Source organism: Mustelus asterias, chromosome 19 (genome assembly GCF_964213995.1).
Source record: "Mustelus asterias chromosome 19, sMusAst1.hap1.1, whole genome shotgun sequence".
Classification (NCBI taxonomy): domain Eukaryota; kingdom Metazoa; phylum Chordata; class Chondrichthyes; order Carcharhiniformes; family Triakidae; genus Mustelus; species Mustelus asterias.
In genome coordinates this window covers 73,776,005-73,795,469 of record NC_135819.1, presented here as the reverse complement: position 1 = coordinate 73,795,469, position 19,465 = coordinate 73,776,005, and the positions used below count along the sequence as shown (strand labels likewise).

General features: G+C 45.0%; 1 protein-coding gene across 22 annotated transcripts in view; it reads left to right on the top strand.

Moving 5' to 3' along the window:
• The window catches only part of celf2 (cugbp, Elav-like family member 2), a 972,609-nt gene that overhangs the window by 430,451 nt on the left and 522,693 nt on the right, over positions 1 to 19,465 (top strand). Inside the window, exon 1 of one of the 22 annotated variants that reach the window (XM_078235895.1) lies at positions 12,041 to 12,219. The exons of the other annotated variants lie outside the window; for them this stretch is intronic. The gene's annotated coding sequence lies outside the window, so the exon portion shown is untranslated. Of the gene's footprint in view, positions 1 to 12,040; positions 12,220 to 19,465 lie in introns of those variants that run through there. 22 annotated transcript variants of the gene reach the window in all.

The window sequence follows — 19,465 nt, the reverse complement described above, 5'->3', positions numbered from 1 at the left end:
GCCAATGGTCCAGTTGTAGCATCATCTCTGTCTCCAGAAATCCTTGAAAATACCGTGGAAATGCAAAAAGTTAAGGTAAATTTAAATGTTGAGCAATGCATTCTTCATTGCAGAGACCTCTGGGCTTGCAGTGATTTGCTGATTGTTCCGCTACAGAATCTCATTAGTTCACACATCATGAATGACCCCTTCATGGGCATGTGATTTTTTTAAAAATTCAATAACAATGATTGCTAGTTGCAAACATTGGCTGCTTTAATCAGGAGGGTCTCATGCTGTGAGTAAAAATATGTTATTTTTATATACATAAAAAAACCAGGCTTTGACTCCACACATATATACATATTTATACCCGTTGGCACCAGATATGTGGAGTCAAAGCCCGGTTTAACATTTTTGCCAAGGAGGGTTAAAGGTTGGATTCATTGTTTCATGATGTGGAGATGCCGGCGTTGGACTGGGGTGAACACAGTAAGAGTTTTAACAACACCAGGTTAAAGTCCAACAGGTTTATTTGGTAGCAAACACCATTAGCTTTCGGAGCGCTGCTCCTTCGTCAGATGCAGTGGAAATCTGCTCTCAAACAGGGCACAGAGACACAAAATCAAGTTACAGAATACTGATTAGAATGCGAATCCCTACAACCAACCAGATCTTAAAGATACAGACAATGTGAGTGGAGGGAGCATTAAGCACAGGTTAAAGAGATGTGTATTGTCTCCAGACAGGATAGCCAGCAAGTCCAGGAGGCAATACACATCTCTTTAACCTGTCTTTAATGCTCCCTCCACTCACATTGTCTGTATCTTTAAGATCTGGTTGGTTGTAGGGATTCGCATTCTAATCAGTATTCTGTAACTTGATTTTGTGGCTCTGTGCCCTGTTTGAGAGCAGATATCCACTCCATCTGACGAAGGAGCAGCGCTTCGAAAGCTAATGGCATTTGCTACCAAATAAACCTGTTGGACTTTAACCTGGTGTTGTTAAAACTCTTACCGTGTTCATTGTTTCAAGCAGGGAGAGGGAAAAGAATCAAAAATAGAAAATGCTGGAAAATCTCAGCAGGTCTGACTGCATCTCTGGGGAGAGAACAGAGCTGATATTTCGAGTCAGAGCTCTGACGAAGGGTCATCTGGACTATCAACAATGGCTTGATGGTCATCAGTAGACTTTTAATTCCAGATTTTTTCATGTGCTCTGGTGGGTTTCGAACCTGGATCCCCAGAGCATTAACCCGGGTCTTTGGAATACTAGTCCAGTCACGATACCACTACACCACCCCCTCCCCATAAGTCAAAACAAAGGAGCATAGAGGCCATTAGGCATCACGAGTGTTCCTGATTTGGAGTCATGAAACAGGAATTGCAAGTGGGGCCCATAATCGGAATAAAATATGCAAATTCTTCAGGAATTAAAATTATCCGATCTGCCTCTTGAATCTAATGGAAGAATTGACAGTGGAATCCTCGTGGCGAGAGGGAGCTCTGAAGTCCTAAGTGCCAGACTGGAAAACTTAGGAAATCCAGTGAATTCCTCAGATCTGTGGCATACCCTGATTTGATCCGAGGAAAAATGAAGGAACCCTCAAGAGCCTATACCATACAGGGGAACACTGGGGTGGAATTTCAAACAGAATGGAAAGTGGTCTGTTCAGAGTTTGTGGATTTAAATATTAAATGTTTGCAAAACGTTGTGGGACGGAACTGTGGCATAGTGACTAGCACTGCTGCTTCACATCGCCAGGGCTTAATTCTGGCCTTGGGAGACTATGTGGAGTTTGCACATTCTCCTTGTGTCTGCGAGGGGCTTCCTCCGGGTGCTCTGGTTTCCTCCCACACTCCAAAGATGTGTGGGTTAGGTTGGTTGGTCATGCTAAATTGACCATTAGTGACAAGGGAACGAGCAGGGTAAATATGTGGGGTTATGGGGATAGGGCCTGGGTGGGATTGTTGTTGGTGCAGGTTCAATGGGCTGAATGGCCTCCTTCTGCCCTGTAAGGATTCTATGACTCTATGATTCTAAACCAATACTGCTTGCTCTGTTTAATTCTTGGAATAGTAAAAGTTTTTGTTCAGAGCATGAATCCTGTGGGGTAGTTCTTTAATAGCAGGTGAATTTGTTGCCTTCCAATATATCTGTTTATAAGTTGGTTGTCTCCCCCAAGATCATAACAATATGAAGTTAGTGGTCTGATTGAGATGCCACATTCACAGATCACTTCAGTGGGGTTAATCCTGAACACTGGTTCATTTACACAAATTTGACAGCTCGATTTGCCTTGATGGGTTTTGTCTGTTTTCAGATATGCAGCAAGCTCTGACATTTTGCCAGGGGGAAGGGGAGAAACTCAACATCCATCTTGAATAGCCCAATGATTGGTACATTTTCCCCAGTAAGTGTTGAAGTCAAAGTTTATTTATTCGTGTCACAAGCAGGCATACATTAACCCTGCAATGAAGTGACTGTGGCAATCCCCTAGTGGCCACACTCTGGCGCCTTTTCGGGGTACACTGAGGGAGAATTTTTTAGTGTGGCCAATGCACCTAACCAGCACATCTTTCGGACTGTGGGAGGAAACTGGAGCACCCGGAGGAAACCCACGCAGACGCGGGGAGAACGTGCAAACTCCCCACAGACAGTGACCCAAGCCGGGAATCGAACCTGGGCCCCTGGCGCTGTGAGGCAGCAGTGCTAACCACTGCCACCATGACGCAGAAAGGAGATTGCTTTTCCTTTCCAGCTATGGGTAAGGTTTCTGAATGTGGAGCGATAATGGAGGAGATTTTTTGTTTTGGAAGGCAACAGATAGCTGAGAAATAAACCGAAAACAATGCAGATTGTCAATTATTTTTCCTTTAGAATTCTGCGAATTGTATAGTTGTCAAAAATATGGTTTGATGAATCATAGCCAGAGTCATAAACGAAAGGATATTTCCATTTAGACAATGGTTGGATCCCTTAGATGCTTTCAACTTCCATCTGTAATGTCATTGACTGCTGCAGCTTCCTTACAATAACACTCTCACTATTGCTATTCGTAATCTTTTGAGATTGGGAGTTTGGGACAATGAGTGTGGTGGATGGCCTTGTCTGGATGGTGTCACTGAGGATGTATTATTCCCGGAATTTTTCACCTCTCCTAATGTGCCCCGCATTTGTACAGACTTTTTTGCACGGCTATGATGACTCATCTGCCTAGGAATAGAACTGGATAATTGTATTCAGAGTGCCATTTCTGAACAATAGTTCCCTAGGGGGAGGGTTTTTTTTTCGGAAGCTGGGATGCTTGCGTTTTGACAGTGAGATGTTTTTCTATGTCCCTAATTGAAGAGAATCATGGAATCATAGAACTCCTACAGTGCAGAAGGAAGCCATTTGGACAATTAAGCCTGCACCGGCAACAATCGCAACTCAGGCCCTATCCCCATAACCCCACATATTTACCCTACTAATTCCCCGACACTAAGGGGCAATTTAGCATGGCCAGTCAACCTAACCCGCACATCTTTGGACTGTGGGAGAAAACCCACGCAAACACGGGGAGAAAGTGCAAACTCTACACAGACAGTCACCCAAGGCCGGAATTGAACCTGGGTCCCTGATGCTGCCTAGAGAGATGATTGAAGAATGCTTAGAAAATGGTGGTCAGTCATCTGGTGGACCCATGAAAATGAAGCTGTATTCATAGAACATAGAACAGTACAGCAAGGAACAGGCCCTTCAGCCCACGATGTTGTGCCAAACATGATGCCAAATTAAACTAATCCCTTCTGCCTGCTCTTGGTCTATATCCCTCTACAGCACGGTGGCACAGTGGTTAGCACTGCTGCTTCACAGCTCCAGGGACCTGGGTTCGATTCCCGGCTCAGGTCATTGTCTGTGTGGAGTTTGCACATTCTTCTCGTATCTGCGTAGGTTTCCTCCGGGTGCTCTGGTTTCCTCCCACAGTCCAAAGATGTGCGGGTAAGGTTGATTGGCCATGCTAAAACAAAATTGCCCGTTAGTGTCCTGAGATGCATAGGTTAGAGGGATTAGCGGGTAAAATATGTGGGGGTAGGGCCTGGGTGGGATTGTGGTCGGTGCAGACTCGATGGGCAGAATGACCTCTTTCTGCACTGTAGGGTTCTATGATTCTACTCCTTGCATATTCATGAGCTTATCTCAAAGCCCCTGAAGCACCCATATTGTATCTGTCTCCACTACTCCACTACTCATCTCCACGTCATCCACTACTCGTAGCAGCATTCCAGACACCTGCCACTCTGTGTAAAAAACTTGCCCCTCACATCTCCTTTGAACTTTCCCCCTCTCACCTTAAGCACGTGCCCCCTAGTATTAGACATTTCAACTCTAGAAAAAAGATTCTGATTGTCAACCCTATCTACGCCTCTCGTAATTTTATAGACTTCTATCAGTCTCCCCTCAGCCTCCCCCACTCTGAAGAAAACAACGCTAGTTTGTCCAGCCTCTCTGATGACGTGCAAAGCTAAGAAGATGTTTGCTTGACTCATCTCTGGGTCAGACAAATTGGAGGTGCTACGAGTGGCTCTCCCTCGTACCTCTTGGGAGACCTGATCCTAGGAAACTCGATGGATTAGACAGAGTTGGGATGGAGGGTCAACTACAAAATGGCAAACCACATGCAGTTGGCCAGGTGACGTGATCAGACAATGTTGGAATTCACAGCCACATCCTTGGGATATCACAGATGTTTGAGGTTTCTTCTCTTGAGCATGAATGGTGACAGGACTTGATGGAACATAAGGCACAAATAAGATTAGTCTTAGTTATGATGTATAATACAGCCTAATAACTTGCTAACACTTTTCAAGAGAGGTATCGGGGGCAATCGCCTTTTGTGGAGTTGTGAGTGAGCCTTTGTTTAGGGGAGGACATAGTCGATCGTGATAAAAGACAAAACCAACATTCTTACCACTGGACTGCCTGAAACTTCACAGCCTTAATTTTTCTGACAGACTTTATTAGAAAATAACATATAAGGAGAGACAGGAAACTGAACACTGAGCTGACCAGACCGCGACTTTGTTATAATCCCATATCCAGCACTTTCTGTTTTAGCAAAATGGGGAGAAGAATAGATTAGGAGTGTTCTCCCTTGGAAGAGCTGAAATGTGGGAACATTTTCAGTGAGTACTTGGGACATGAGAATTCAGCATGTGTGGAAGCTACTTCAAACATTACTCCCAAGAAACCACATCAGCCATGATTTGATTTGATTTATTATTGTCACATGTATTGGGACACATGCGCGTTATACAGACAAAGCATACCGTTCATTGAGTACATAGGGGCGAAGGAAAGGAGAGAGTGCAGAATGTAGTGTTACAGTCATAGTTAGGGTGTAGAGAAAGATCCGCTTAATACAAGGTAGGTCCATTCAAAAGTCTGATGGCAGCAGGGAAGAAGCTGTTCTTGAGTGGGTTGGTACGTGACCTCAGACTCTTGTATCTTTCTCCCGACGGAAGAAGATGGAAGAGAGAATGTCCAAGAATGCGTGGGGTCCTTGATTATGCTGGTTGCTTTTCCGAGGCAGCGGGAAGCATAGACGGAGTCAGTGGATGGGAGGCTGGTTTGCGTGATGGACTGGGTCCTCCAGCGTGGCTATGTGGACACTGTGGAAATACAGTTAAATTTGGTTCAGCAGTGAAATCGCAAAAAGTTCTGAACACTAGAGTGAGATTCTACTGGCAACTCATAACTCTGGAGTTACAGGATGGTTAGTATTTTTTGTGCTCTGATTGGTGATCCGTTTACTGTGATTGCTGCATGGAATGTTTTCCCATGGGCTTTTTATTGCTGTATTGAAACAAAAAGATGGCACCTGGGCTTTCATGTCACTCCCACCTTTTGAGATCTTGAGAGGCGTGGCTGGGATTGGGGATGGACTGTTGTACCCCCTTCTTCCAATTCAAAAGGAGAAAGATGTGAAGAGCTAAGCAGGACAAAGCTCCCCCTTTGGGGACTTGTTAAGCTTTTAACCACATTCCCGTGCTCAGACCCCTCTGTCAGTTTGATTTACAGCTTCAACAAAAAAATTGAGCTGAGTGAATATTTGCTGAATTAAGAGGTTTAGTTCGGACAGATTATGTATTGTCTCTCCTCACCAGTAATTTTCCCCCATCCCTGAAGGTGCTCTCTCTTGTTGAGTGAGAATCTACAAGCTTTGGTTATTCTCTCCACCTTCAAATGTTCATTAGTTTCCCTCGAGCCATAAGCATCAGGAAGTTATTTAATTAATTGGGCTGTTCCAGTCAAACCTGACGGTCTCCTTCTCAATACCCAATAGATGTATAAACACACACTTCCAACAGGAGTCACCGGATAGTGATCAGCAAGGGAGTCCTCTCTGATTATTCTCTCCCTAACCAAAGACACATTGAGGACAACTGTAGCATTCCTTCTAATCCCATCACTTGAAGAGATACCAAAATCAAACCAGGAATATTTAAGATATTAAAGTCAATGACTGCTAGATCATGATCGTTCCACATGTGACATGTGTAGGAAGAGTAAAGATAAATAAAGCTGGGAAACTTCAGGCCTGAGTTTCCACAATTGTTCACCAAACTTGGAAGGTTGTCTACCATTTCTCCAGTTCCTTCTCACTTCAAAGCCAGTCTGCACGTTAACACCCAGAAAACACCTCATTCACTCCGACCAAAGATAAAGAAGGATATTGACTATGTTGAAGCAAGGGGTTGTTTCACCTGTGACAGAACCAATTTGTTTTGATTTGATTTGATTTATTATTGGTATACAGTGAAAAGTATTGTTTCTCGCACACTATACAGACAAAGCATACTGTACATAGAGTACATAGGGGAGAAGGAAAGGAGAGGGTGCAGAAGGGGATGGGCAAACCCCTACAGATCTATCAGAATGTGCGTAGATATTACTCAGCTGAACAAAGCAATTGATCGCAAAGTTCCTCCTATATTGTTTGAGAGCTCAGATGCAAATGGTAGATTTTGGCAACTGCTCCTCAGTGAAGAATCTAAGTTACTCACAACCTTCATTACATGGATTGGGAAGTTTTGTTTCAACAGATTACCTCCCCTTCAACATCACATCAGTGCCTAAAATCTTTGGGAGGACAATGTCAGATATCCTAGAAGAACCGGATGCAGTCATCTGTTAATTACATGGTATATCAGGGGCGGCATGGTGGCACAGTGGTTAGCACTGCTGCCTCACAGCGCCAGGGACCCAGGTTCAATTCCGGCCTCGGGTCACTGTCTGTGTGGAGTTTGCACATTCTCCCCGTGTCTGCGTGAGTTACCTCCGGGTGCTCTGGTTTCTTTCCACACTCCAAAGATGTGTGGGATAGGTGGATTGGCCATGCTAAATTGACCCTAGTATCGGGGGGACTAGCAAGGTAAATATGAGGGGTTACAGGGGCAAGGCCTGGGTGGGATTGTGGTTGGTGCAGACTCGATGAGCCAAATGGCCTCCTTCTGCACTGTAGGGATTCTATGAGATATCAAGACCCTTTCGTCATTCCATGCTTTTAACATGGAAAGCATGGATTTGAACTGTCCGGGTCCAGGAAGGGTAGAAGTGCAGATCAACCGTGTCAGAAAGAGGGTGGTGGGAGGCAGTTTTGGTGGGGCGGGGGTGGGGCGAGGGGTGGGGGTTGAGTGGGTAAGAGGGTGTGCAGGAACAGTGTAATTTGGGGCTGAACACAGATTGTGCTGGATTTCCACTCTAGCAGAGAAGCACCACAAATCCCTGTCCAACTGGGATTCTGTGCTTCCAAAATCCACCCCATAGTCTTCCTCCATCATTCTGGGTTGAGTGTGGGGATTATTCAGGAATTCCACCCAGCTCGCTCCCATCCTGCGCCTTTGCGATGTTATCTAGGATAGCAGAAATAAAGCTGTCTCTCTACCTCCTTGGAAGTATTCCAAAACATTTCCTTCAGGCCTTTCCTGGGCCTCATTTCTACCGACTCCACGAGTCAAGTCACAGAATCGATGAATTGTCACGTTGCGGAAGGAGGCCATTCAGCCCACCACGTCTACACAGGCTCTCTGAATGAGCATCCTGACTTAGTGCCATTCTCCTGCCTTTCTACCCTTAACCCTCCACATTGTTTCTACTCAGGTAGTCAAATCGCACATCTGAACTATGTAAATAATCTTGGCCCAGACAAAGTCAAAACAGGAGGTTGAAACCCGTGGATTGGCCCATGTTAAATTGCCCCTTAATGTCAGGGGGACTAGCATGGGGTTATGGGGATAGGGCCTGGTTGGGATTGTGGTCGGTGCAGACTCGATGGGCCAAATGGCCTCCTTCTGCACTGTAGGGATTCTTTGAACTCTGCACTGCTCTGAGTCTCCAAACAAGGGCCCGTGGAATCTTTATAAGTCTTTTAGTGTTGCATTTTCTTATACTACTGAACTATGCTGCATCCATATATTATCCTGATTCAATTCAGTCTGCAGAACTGCAATTAAAAATTAAACACAAAAAGATACAATAGACGTAATGTGGCTCCATTAGGTCTCAGAGGTACAAACCTTTCTTTTCCTTTGCTGAAATTGACTTTTGTGAATGCCACTTGTACATTGTGCCCTCGTTGATTGCAGGGTTTTATTGTGTCTTGTATAAATTGCCACCCTCAAAATGGCTCCTGGATGACATCCCAGAGTCTTACAAAAGAAGGAAGACAAATAAACATCTCGGCGAACTTGACCTCTTCATTTCAATTACGGAGGAGTGCTGATTATTTAATTTTTAATATCCAGCCTCAAGTATATTCCATTAAATAAAATATTCAATACACTTTTACAAAGCAGCCATCAAGGTTAGTTCAACAGAACATTCAGTGTTGATGTGCCGTCTTTCTCAGTCGCCAGTTCATTAAAACTTTGTGATTATTGGGTTATGTTAGCAACAATTATGTCTCTTCATAGAATCCCACAGTGCAGAAGGAGTCCATTCCCACCCAGGCCCTATCCCCGTAACACCATGCATTGACCCTAGATAGTCCCCCAAACACTAAAGGGCAATTTAGCATGGCCAATCCACCTAACCCGCACATCTTTGGAGACTTGGAGAATCTTGTGAGACATGAAGTCTGTTTTCCCATGAGGCAGGGTGTTGTATTATTGTGAAGCAGTGGCGAAGTGGTATTGTCGCTGGACTAGTAATCCAGAGACTTAGAGTAATGCTTAGGGGACCCAGATTTGAATCCCACCACAGCAGATGGTGGATTTTGAATTCAATAAAAAAAAAACTGGAATTAAGAATCTACTGATGACCGTGAAACCATTGCCAATTGCTGTAAAATCACATCTGGTTCACTAAGGTCCTTTAGGGAAGGAAATCTGCCATCCTTACCTGCTCTGGCCTACATGTGACTCCAGAGCCACAACAATGTGGTTGACTCTTAGTACCCTCTAAAATGGCTGAGCAGCCACTCAGTTCAAGGACAAGGAGGGATAGCCAATAAATGCTAGCCCAGCCAGTGACGCCCATGTGCCATGGATGAATAAAGTAAATGGTTCAGCCATTCTCACAGACACTCATGACTTCAGTGGTAGATATTAAAATTGCTAGCCTGTATAGAATCATAGAATCTCTACAGCGCAGAATGAGGCCATTTGGCCCATTGAGCCTGCACCAACAACAATCCCACCCAGGCCCTATCCCTGTAACCCCACATATTTACCCTGCTAATCCCCCTGACACTCGGGGACAATTTAATATCACCAATCAACCAAGCCCGCACGCCTTTGGTCTGTGGGGGGAAACCAGAGCACCCAGAGGAAACCCACGCAAACACGGAGAGAACGTGCAAACTCCACACAGACAGTGACCCAAGGCCAGAATTGAACCCCAGTCCTTGGTACTGTGAGGCAACAGTGCCACCGTGCCATCCTTACCACATTTCACACTGGCGTGGTTTTCCCATCCCGCTGCAGTGAACAGAGATTTGGCTGGCTGCCAAATTCTCCAGCCTCGCTGCAGCAGGAGCGTGGCATGAACGGCACATAAGATCACGTTCATGCATACAAGATGATGCTTGTATTTCAAAGTAAATTATGAAGAGGATCTAAGGAGGCAACAAGGAGACATAGGTTAAATGAGTAGGCAAAGATCTGGCAAATGGAGTATAATGTGGGCAACGGTGAAACTGTCCATTTTGGCAGGAAGAATAAAAAAACTTCTTGTCTAAATGGTGAGAGGATGCAGAGGGATCTGGATGTCCTAGTGTATGAATCACAAAAGACTAGCATACTGGTACAGCAAGTAATTCGGAAAGCTAATAGAATGTTATCATTCCATTGTGAGGGGAATTAATTACCTTAGGTCTTTTCTCCTTGGAGAGACGAAGGATGAGAGGTGACCTGATAGAGGTGTACAAGATGTTGAGAGGTATAGATCGGGTGGATCCTCGGAGGCTTTTTCCCAGGGCTGAAATGGCTGCTACGAGAAGACACAGGTTTAAGGTGCTGGGGAGTAGGTACGGAGGAGATGTCAGGGGTAAGTTTTTCACTCAGAGGGGGTGGGTGAGTGGAATCGGCTGCCGTCAGTGGTGGTGGAGGCAAACTTGATAGGGTCTTTTAAGAGACTTTTGGATGAGTACATGGGACTTAATAGGATTGAGGGTTATAGGTAAGCCTATATATAAGCCTAGGTAGGTCGGGACATGACTGGCGCAACTTGTGGGCCGAAGGGCCTGTTTGTGCTGTATTTTTTCTATGTTCTATTTTCTAATTACAAAAGTAGGGAGATTATGCTCAGTTGTACAGGGTATTGGTGAGACCACATCTGGAGTATTGTGCATGAGATGGTTGGTACCACAGCTAGTGCCCAGTGGGGCGGGTATTCATAAGTATTCAAAGTGTTTGTATTAATCCCATTGTGAGTCAGTGTCTGCATTATTTGATTTGATTTGCTTTATTATTGTCACATGTATTAGTATACAGTGAAAAGTATTGTTTCTTGCACGCTATACAGACAAAGCATACCGTTCATAGAGAAGGAAAGGGGAGAGTGCAGAATGTCGTGTTACAATCATAGCTAAGGTGTAGAGAAAGATCAACTTAATGCGAGGTAGGTCCATTCAAAAGTCTGATAGCAACAGGGAAGAAGCCGTTTTCGGTTAACATTGTAATGAGTGAGTGGTGTTGCATTGATACCATTGAGAGTGTTTGTACTTTGTGGTTGACTAACAAAGCCAACAAATTCGACGATTCTACAATTGGTCTTCCCTCTAGGCTCATAGTCTCTGTCATCCATTAGACGTAAATGACCAGAAAATTAATGTTACCAGTTGAGGCTCGTGTGAGTGGTGTTTCCGTCTGGAGGGCCCGCTGCCAACTGGGAGCACCATTGAAGTGCAGCTTATTACTGGAAGTTACGCTCCCAACAGGAAGATGTATACAGGCGAATTAAGAGCAGGAGTAGATACGATGGTGACTTCTAAGGGGCGTCTGGACAAATACATGAATAGGATGGGAATAGAGGGATAAGGTCCATGGAAGGGTAGGGGGTTTTAGTTCAGACGAGCAACACGGTCGGTGCTGGATTACCGGGCCAAAAGGCCTGTTCCTGTGCTGTAGTTTTCTTTGTTCTTAGGCCACTCGGTCCCTCGAGCCTCCTCTGACATTCAATAAGATCGGGGCTGACCTGAATACAATGTCAACCCCACATTCCCAGTAACTTTTCACCCCCTTGTTAATTGAAAATCCATCTAACTCAGCCTTTAAAATATCCAAAGACTGTTCCCACTGCCTTTTGAGGGAGAGAGTTCCAGAGACTCGAGTGCGTTCTCCTCCATGAAGCTTCACTTTCCACTGAAATTGTTTCTCCCTGAAAGACATGTCAATTGTGGAACGATTATTCCAGTCCATTGAAGGAAAATAGAAGTTCCACGATAGATTTTGCTCGCCACCTGATCTGAGAGATTAGCTTCTCAGCAGTCAGTGCTCAGAAGTCACAAGCCTCGAAGCAGCTGCGGTATTTATAGCTGCTTGCGAGGATCATCAAGCCTGTCATCAGAGTGGGTGATGCTGGTGAGAGAGGAAGGCTCCTCTGGACAGGTGCGAGCGAAGTGGTGGCTCCACTCTTCTCTGTTACCCACCACAGCAAGAGTATTGACACGCTGTGCAAATTCGTCCAGGTCGCTGCACCTTCCCACTGAACTGCTGCTTCTGTTCACAGCTGTCAAGTAACGTCATAAGAAAAAAGGTACCAATTTGAACAAAGAGGCACAATTATTCATTTCTGATAGCTGTTCTTGCATTTGGTGCACGGACCACCTGCTATTGAAGAAACAATTAGCGGCAATTAACTTTCCACTTCCACAGGCCTGAGTACAAAGCATTCAAAAAAGGAAATCTATGGAGGCACAGTCGATAATCGAATGTAGTCAGTTGAAAGTCCTTCGGGTAAGTTTGAGAAGCCCCAATGGTTGAGTTTGCAGATGTCCACACTGTCTTTTTTTAATTTTTTGACCCCGTTCTTAAAGTTACAAAGGCAATGCTCAGAGTGGACCGGGCAAACCCGAATCCATTCCTTGCTCGCTCCAAAAACAAAATTCAAAATCCAATTGAATCCAATTCAAGGTCCCTCCGAGAGAGATAAACAAGAGCCAAGCTGACAAGAGAGGGCACTGCACCCCATCTTGTGCTTGACCTGATGCTCAATCTTAGCCGAAAAGCCAGGTCGTTGGTCTGAGCATTCCTGATCAGGAAGTCATCCGTTGTTTCCTGCCTGGTGATAGTTGGAATGGAATTAGTTTTAATGCCTCTTGGTTGCATGGTGTACCTGTTTAGCTGTCTCACTTTGCATGTATGAGGAGTGGCTCCCTGACCCACTCAGGAGGGCAAGCTGTCACTATAGTTAAGAAAGCCCACCCACGCTTCTACTTTCTCAGAAGACTAAGGAAATTTGGCACATCCGCTACGACTCTCACCAACTTTTACAGATGCACCATAGGAAGCATTCTTTCTGGTTGTATCATAGCTTGGTATGGCTCCTGCTCTGCCCAAGACCGCAAGAAACTACAATGGGTCATGAACGTAGCCCAGTCCATAACGCAAACCAGCCTGCCATCCATTGACTCTGTCTACACTTGCCGCTGCCTTGGAAAAGCCAGCATAATTAAGGACCCCGCGCACCCAAGACATTCTCTCTTCCATCTTCTTCCGTCAGTAAAAAGATACAAAAGTCTGAGGTCATCTACCAACCCACTCAAGAACAGCTTCTTCCCTGCTGCCATCAGACTTTTGAATGGACCTATCTCGCACTAAGTCCATCCTTCTCTACATGCTAGCTATGACTCTAACACGTATGCTTTGTATAGCACTCAAGAAACAATACTTTTCACTGTATACTAATAGATGTGACAATAATAAATAATATGAATCCAGAAACTCAGCTAATGTTCTGGGGACCCGAGTTCCAATCCCATCACCATAGATGGTGGAATTTGAATTCAATTAAAAACATCTGAAATTCAGAATCTGCTGATGACCATGAAACCATTGTCAATTGTCCAAAAAACCCATCTGATTCTCTAATGTCCTTCAGGGCAGGAAATCTGCCGTCCGTACCTGGTCTGGCCTACATGTGACTCCAGAGCCACAGCAATGTGGTTGACTCTGAACTGCTCTCCAACGGCAACTAGGGATGGGCAAATAAATGCTGGCCAGGCAGCGATGCCCATGTCCTACGAATGAATGAAAAATAAATAATAAATCAAACGAAAGAAACATTATACCTCTTTACTAATGACAGAGTCTGAATATTGTGCTCCATTTTGGAAAGGATGTCAAGATTATGGAGAAGATGATATCAAAATGGGAGAATATAGTCTTGAAGAAAGACTTTGAAAACTCAGCCCTTTCCATTCAGACAAGTAAGGTGAAGGGCAGAATTAAGAAAACGGGATAAAATCTATTTCTAGCAGCTGGTGAGTCTGTCATCAGAGGAGACAAATTTAAGATCATCATCTGTAAAATCCGCAGGGAATTATTTTGGGTAATTTTCTGAGGCAGATGAGTTATTAATGACTCACCATAGAGTGGTTGAAGTAGAGTCCTTATTATAAAGACTTAATAATCTTTAAAAAGTATTTGAAAAATAAACAGCTGAAGGAGTATGAGTAAAGGCGGGGGATTGGGACTAGTTAAATCTCTTCCAAGTATGTTGGGCCTCAGTGGGCTCTATGTGTGGTAAATGATTGAGAATTTAATGAACTCAACCTTGACAATATATGATTCATGGAGTTTAATACAAAGTGCTGTACGAAGTGGACCTTTTCATTTTTAATCTGTGGGTTAAGATCTGCATTTTGCAATGTGTTTTGTACACCACAATGTTCAGAATTGTGCAATCATTTTTTTTCAAAGACTCTAACTTATGATCCATTGTTTTATTTATATCATCATCACAATTCGATACCTGCCACCACAAGGATTTTTTAATCAACTAATTTATCCATCCATCATTTGTTCTCTCCCAAGTGTCAGGCTCTGACTGACAATCGCTGTGTTTCTCTCCAGGGAAACGGACATGTTGTCTTGCCAAATCTTTGGGCACTTTGTCAAAAAAAAACACGGGGGCATGTTTCATGCCATCAGGGCAGCGTGGTGGCACACTGGTTAGCACTGCTGCCTCACAGCGCCAGGGACCTGGGTTCAATTCCCAGCTCGGGTCATTGTCTGTGTGGAGTTTCCACGTTCTCCCTGTGCCTGTCTGGATTTCCCCCGGGTGCTCCAGTTTCCTCCCACACTCCAAAGATGTGCGGGTTAGGTGGATTGGCCATGGTAAATTGCTCCTTAGTGTCAGGGGGACTAGCTAGGGTAAAATAGAGTCATAGAGGTTTACAGCATGGAAACAGGCCCTTTGGCCCAACTTGTCCATGCCGCCCTTATTTTTTAAAACCCCTAAACTAATCCCAATTGCTTGCATTTGGCCCATATCCCTCTATACCCATCGTACCCATGTAACTATCTAAATGCTTTTTAAAAGATAAAATTGTACCCGCCTTTACTACTACCTCTGGCAGCTTGTTCCAGACACTCACCACCCTCTGTGTGAAAAAAATGCCCCTGTGGACCCTTTTGTATCTCTCCCCTCTTACCTTAAACCTATGCCCTCTATTTTTAGACTCCCCTACCTTTGGGAAAAGATATTGACTATCTACCTTGTCTATGCCCCTCATTATTTTATAGACCTCTATAAGGTCACCCCTCAGCCTCCTACGCTCCAGAGAAAAAAGTCCAAGTCTGTTCAGCCTCTCCTTATAACTCAATCCATCAAGTCCCAGTAGCATCCTAGTAAGTCTTTTCTGCACTCTTTCTAATTTAATAATATCCTTTCTATAATAGGGTGACCAGAATTGCACACAGTATTCCAAGTGCGGCCTTACCAATGTCTTGTACAGCTTCAACAAGACGTCCCAACTCCTGTATTCAATGTTCTGACCAATGAAACCAAGCATGTTGAATGCCTTCTTCACCACTCTGTCCACCTGTGACTCCACTTTCGAGGAGCTATGAACATGTACCCCTCGATCTCTTTGTTCTGTAACTCTCCCCAACGCCCTACCATTAATTGAGTAAGTCCTGCCCTGGTTCAATCTACCAAAATGCATTACCTCGCATTTGTCTAAATTAAACTCCATCTGCCATTCGTCAGCCCACTGGCCCAATTGATCAAGATCCCACTGCAATTGGAGATAACCTTCTTCACTGTCCACCATGCCCCCAATCTTGGTGTCATCTGCAAACTTACTAACCATGCTCCCTATATTCTCATCCAAATCATTAATATAAATGACAAATATAACAGTGGGCCCAGCACTGATCCCTGAGGCACACTGCTGGTCACAGGCCTCCAGTTTGAAAAATGCATGGGGTTAAGGGGATAGGGCCTGGCCTTGCCAGCAAGGCCCCATATCCTATGAACAAAAAGAAGTGCTGTGCCAGGACGAGATAAGAATGGGGGAATTCATAGAATCCCTACAGTGCAGAAGGAGGCCTTTCAGCTCATCGAGTTAACACTTCTTAACACTTACCCTAGTTACCCTAATTATTTCTACCTAACCCTGCACTGACCATAAACCCACCCAGGCCCTATTCCCATAACCCCACATATTTACCCTACTAATCCCCCTGACACAAAAGGGCAATTTAGCGTGGCCAATCAACCTAACCCGCACACCTTTGGAGTGTGGGAGGAAACCGGAGCACCCGGAGGAAACCCATGCCGACACGGGGAGAACGTGCAAACTCCACACAGACAGTGACCCCGAGGCCAGAATCGAACCCGAGTCCCTGGCGCTGCGGGGCAGCAGTGCTCACCATTGTGCCATCGTGCCACTGTTTCCCAGCCCCTTCAGGGAAAGAATAAAATTAAGGATCTGAAGAGAGTTTAGCTGTGCCGCCCTTTGTGTTGCTCCCTGAAGACCAGAGGCTGTAAAGCAGCTCTTGTGCCCACCCCTCGACGTGTACATGGCATGTACATGGAGGATATACTTTATATTAAGAACGGTTCAGAGCCTTTGGGGCCACATTGTTTGAATCATGCAGTATCGTTCTGAATCACCCAACTTGTTTTGTTAAATGTTTATTTCAGATTGACACAAGAATAATGAAGGTCTTTTACTTTTAATTCAGTTTGAAGAATGAGGCCTGGAAGAGTTTACGCGTAAGAAGCTCGGAGAATGGAACACATAGATTACTTGAGATCCGAGTCACCAAGGCATATATAAAATAGAAACACTGCCGCAATGTTTGATCATCATTTTATAACAAGTGTAACCTCTGAGGCCACTTGTTCAGGTGTTGAGCTTCTTAGAAAGCACAGTATCTAGTCAGAATGTTAGTCATCAATAAAATACGGATGGAACTCAGGCATCCCAAACCTTGAATATCACTGCTTCAGGGCTTGAGAGTCAGAACGTACCAAACATTAATGGTCGACTTTCTGACCTTAATGGATATCTGTTTTTCCCCTCTGGGAAATCCCTTGCAGCTTCAAGAGTTGGTAAACGCAAGTCCTGAAATTAGGGTCATGCAGTGACCACACCAGTAACCCTGAAGTGTTGTTATGTTCATCAGTGTCTCGAGTTCAGATCCCAGTTAAAGCACACGCTCCCATGGGGTTGGGGTAGCATCAGCCAGAAAATACCACAGGAGCTGCTGATTTTGGACTTTAATTGGGTGTGATGCTGGTTCAAACACAATTCAATTTGTCACTGTGTTTTTGTGGATCGTTACCATTGGATTCCGAATGTGAGGTGTAAAAGGTATTTCAGTTCTATCTAGACTGTCACAGGACACATAGGGGTGCGAGGGATCAGGAACATTTCTACATTGCACAGAGCAGACAATTAGCGCCCTATTTTGCCATTTTGATTCTAAGTGCTGGGCGGACTTGAAACTGGGACTGTTTCAGATCCGACTTTTAGACCCATCCCCATACGCACTCTGTCTGAAAAATATCAGCAATTCTGAATCGCGCTGTAGAAGCCTGTGGGTGGGGCTTACTTGCCCAAAATCCTGCAGCTCCAATCACAGCCTCCAACTGCGCATGATAGAATGCGGCTCCCCTGCCACATCCCTCTCAGGCCAGATAATGCCTTTCCCTGGCCCCCACAGACATTGCCCCACCCCCCCTAACATTACTGACCCCCTTATCCCCCTCCGCCACTCAGACTGATCGCTGGCACCTCCCTCCCTTCCCCCTCGTTGATCTCAGGCAGAGTGGCAGCGGACCCCACCTTACCCCCCCCCCACTGATCTCAAGCAGAGAGCCGTCGGATACTCGACACTTATCTCCACACTAAATGGAACACCCGAATCGGAGTTTTGAGGAGCTTGTCTGTTTCGGGCCAACTCTGGTTGGGCGAATGCGGGGGTAAAGGGGGAAGTGCCGGTAAGGTTGGGCGTGCAGCCCGTTAAGTCAATTTAAATGCATGTAAATGCCTTTAAATGGCTGTGGTACCTGTTTCGGGCACGGTCCCAATTGCAGCCATTTTCAGACCTTGCTAAGGGGGGAACTGGCACGGAGGCGGGCGCGGATTGCATTACTCACCTCACGCCTGACTTTACCCAGTTTTCCTTGACGATACAATCGGGCCCTAAGGATAACATTTCTATCTCCCTTTGCTAATTTTAAAAGCAGATAAATGTGTAAACCATTTATTTATTTACTTATTTATTATTGTCACAAGTAGGCTTAATTAACAGGCAAATACAGGGAGTTTATCTTATTTATTAGTGTCACAAGTAGGCTTACGTTAACACTGCAATGAAGTTACTGTGAAAATCCCCTAGTCACCACAGTCCGGCACTTGTTCGGGTACACTGAGGAAGAATTTGGCATGGCAGATGCACCTAACCAGCATGTCTTTCAGACAGTGGGAGGAAACTGGAGCACCCAGAGGAAACCCATGCAGACACGGGAAGAACGTGCAGACCCCACACAGACAGTGACCCCAAGCTGGGAATTGAACCCGGGTCCCTGGCACTGTGAGGCAGCAGTGCTAACCACTGTGCCACCTTACCACCCATGTCATAATATCGGTCATAACAGCAAGTGGCTGCTTTGATTTGATTTGATTTGATTTAATATTGTCACACGTATTGGGATATGGTGAAAGTATTGTTTATCACACACTATATAGACAAAGCATACTGTTCATAGAGTACATGGGGAGAAGGAAAGGAGATAGTGCAGAGTATAGTGTTACAGTCATAGCTAGGGTGTAAAGGAAGATCAATTTAATCAACTTAATGAGACCCTCGTCAGACCCCACTTGGAGTACTGTGCTCAGTTCTGGTCGCCTCATTACAGGAAGGATGTGGAAAAGATTGAAAGGGTACAGAGGAGATTTACAAGGATGTTGCCTGGATTGAGTGGCATGCCTTATGAGGATAGGCTGAGGGAGCTCGGTCTTTTCTCCTTGGAGAGACATAGGATGAGAGGAGATCTAATAGAGGTACATAAGATGTTCAGAGGCATAGATCGGGTGGACTCTCAGAGGCTTTTTCCCAGGGTGGAAATGGCTGCTACGAGAGGATACAGGTTAAAGGTGCTGGGGGGTAGGTACAGGGGAAATGTTAGGGGTAAGTTTTTCACACAGAGGGTGGTGGGCGAGGGGAATCGGCTGCTGTCAGTGGTGGTGGAGGCAAACTCAATAGGGTCTTTTAAGAGACGCCTGGATGAGTACATGGGACTTAATAGGATGGAGGGTTATAGGTAGGCCTAAAATGTAGGGATATGTTCGGCACAACTTGTGGGGCCGAAGGGCCTGTTTTGTGCTGTGGTTTTTCTATGTTTCTATGTTAATATAAAGTAGGTCCATTCAGAAGTCTGATGGCAGCAGGGAAGAAGCTGTTCTTGTGTCGGTTGGTACATGACCTCAGACTTTTGTATCTTTTTCTCGATGGAAGAAGGTGGAAGAGAGAATGTCCAGGGTGTG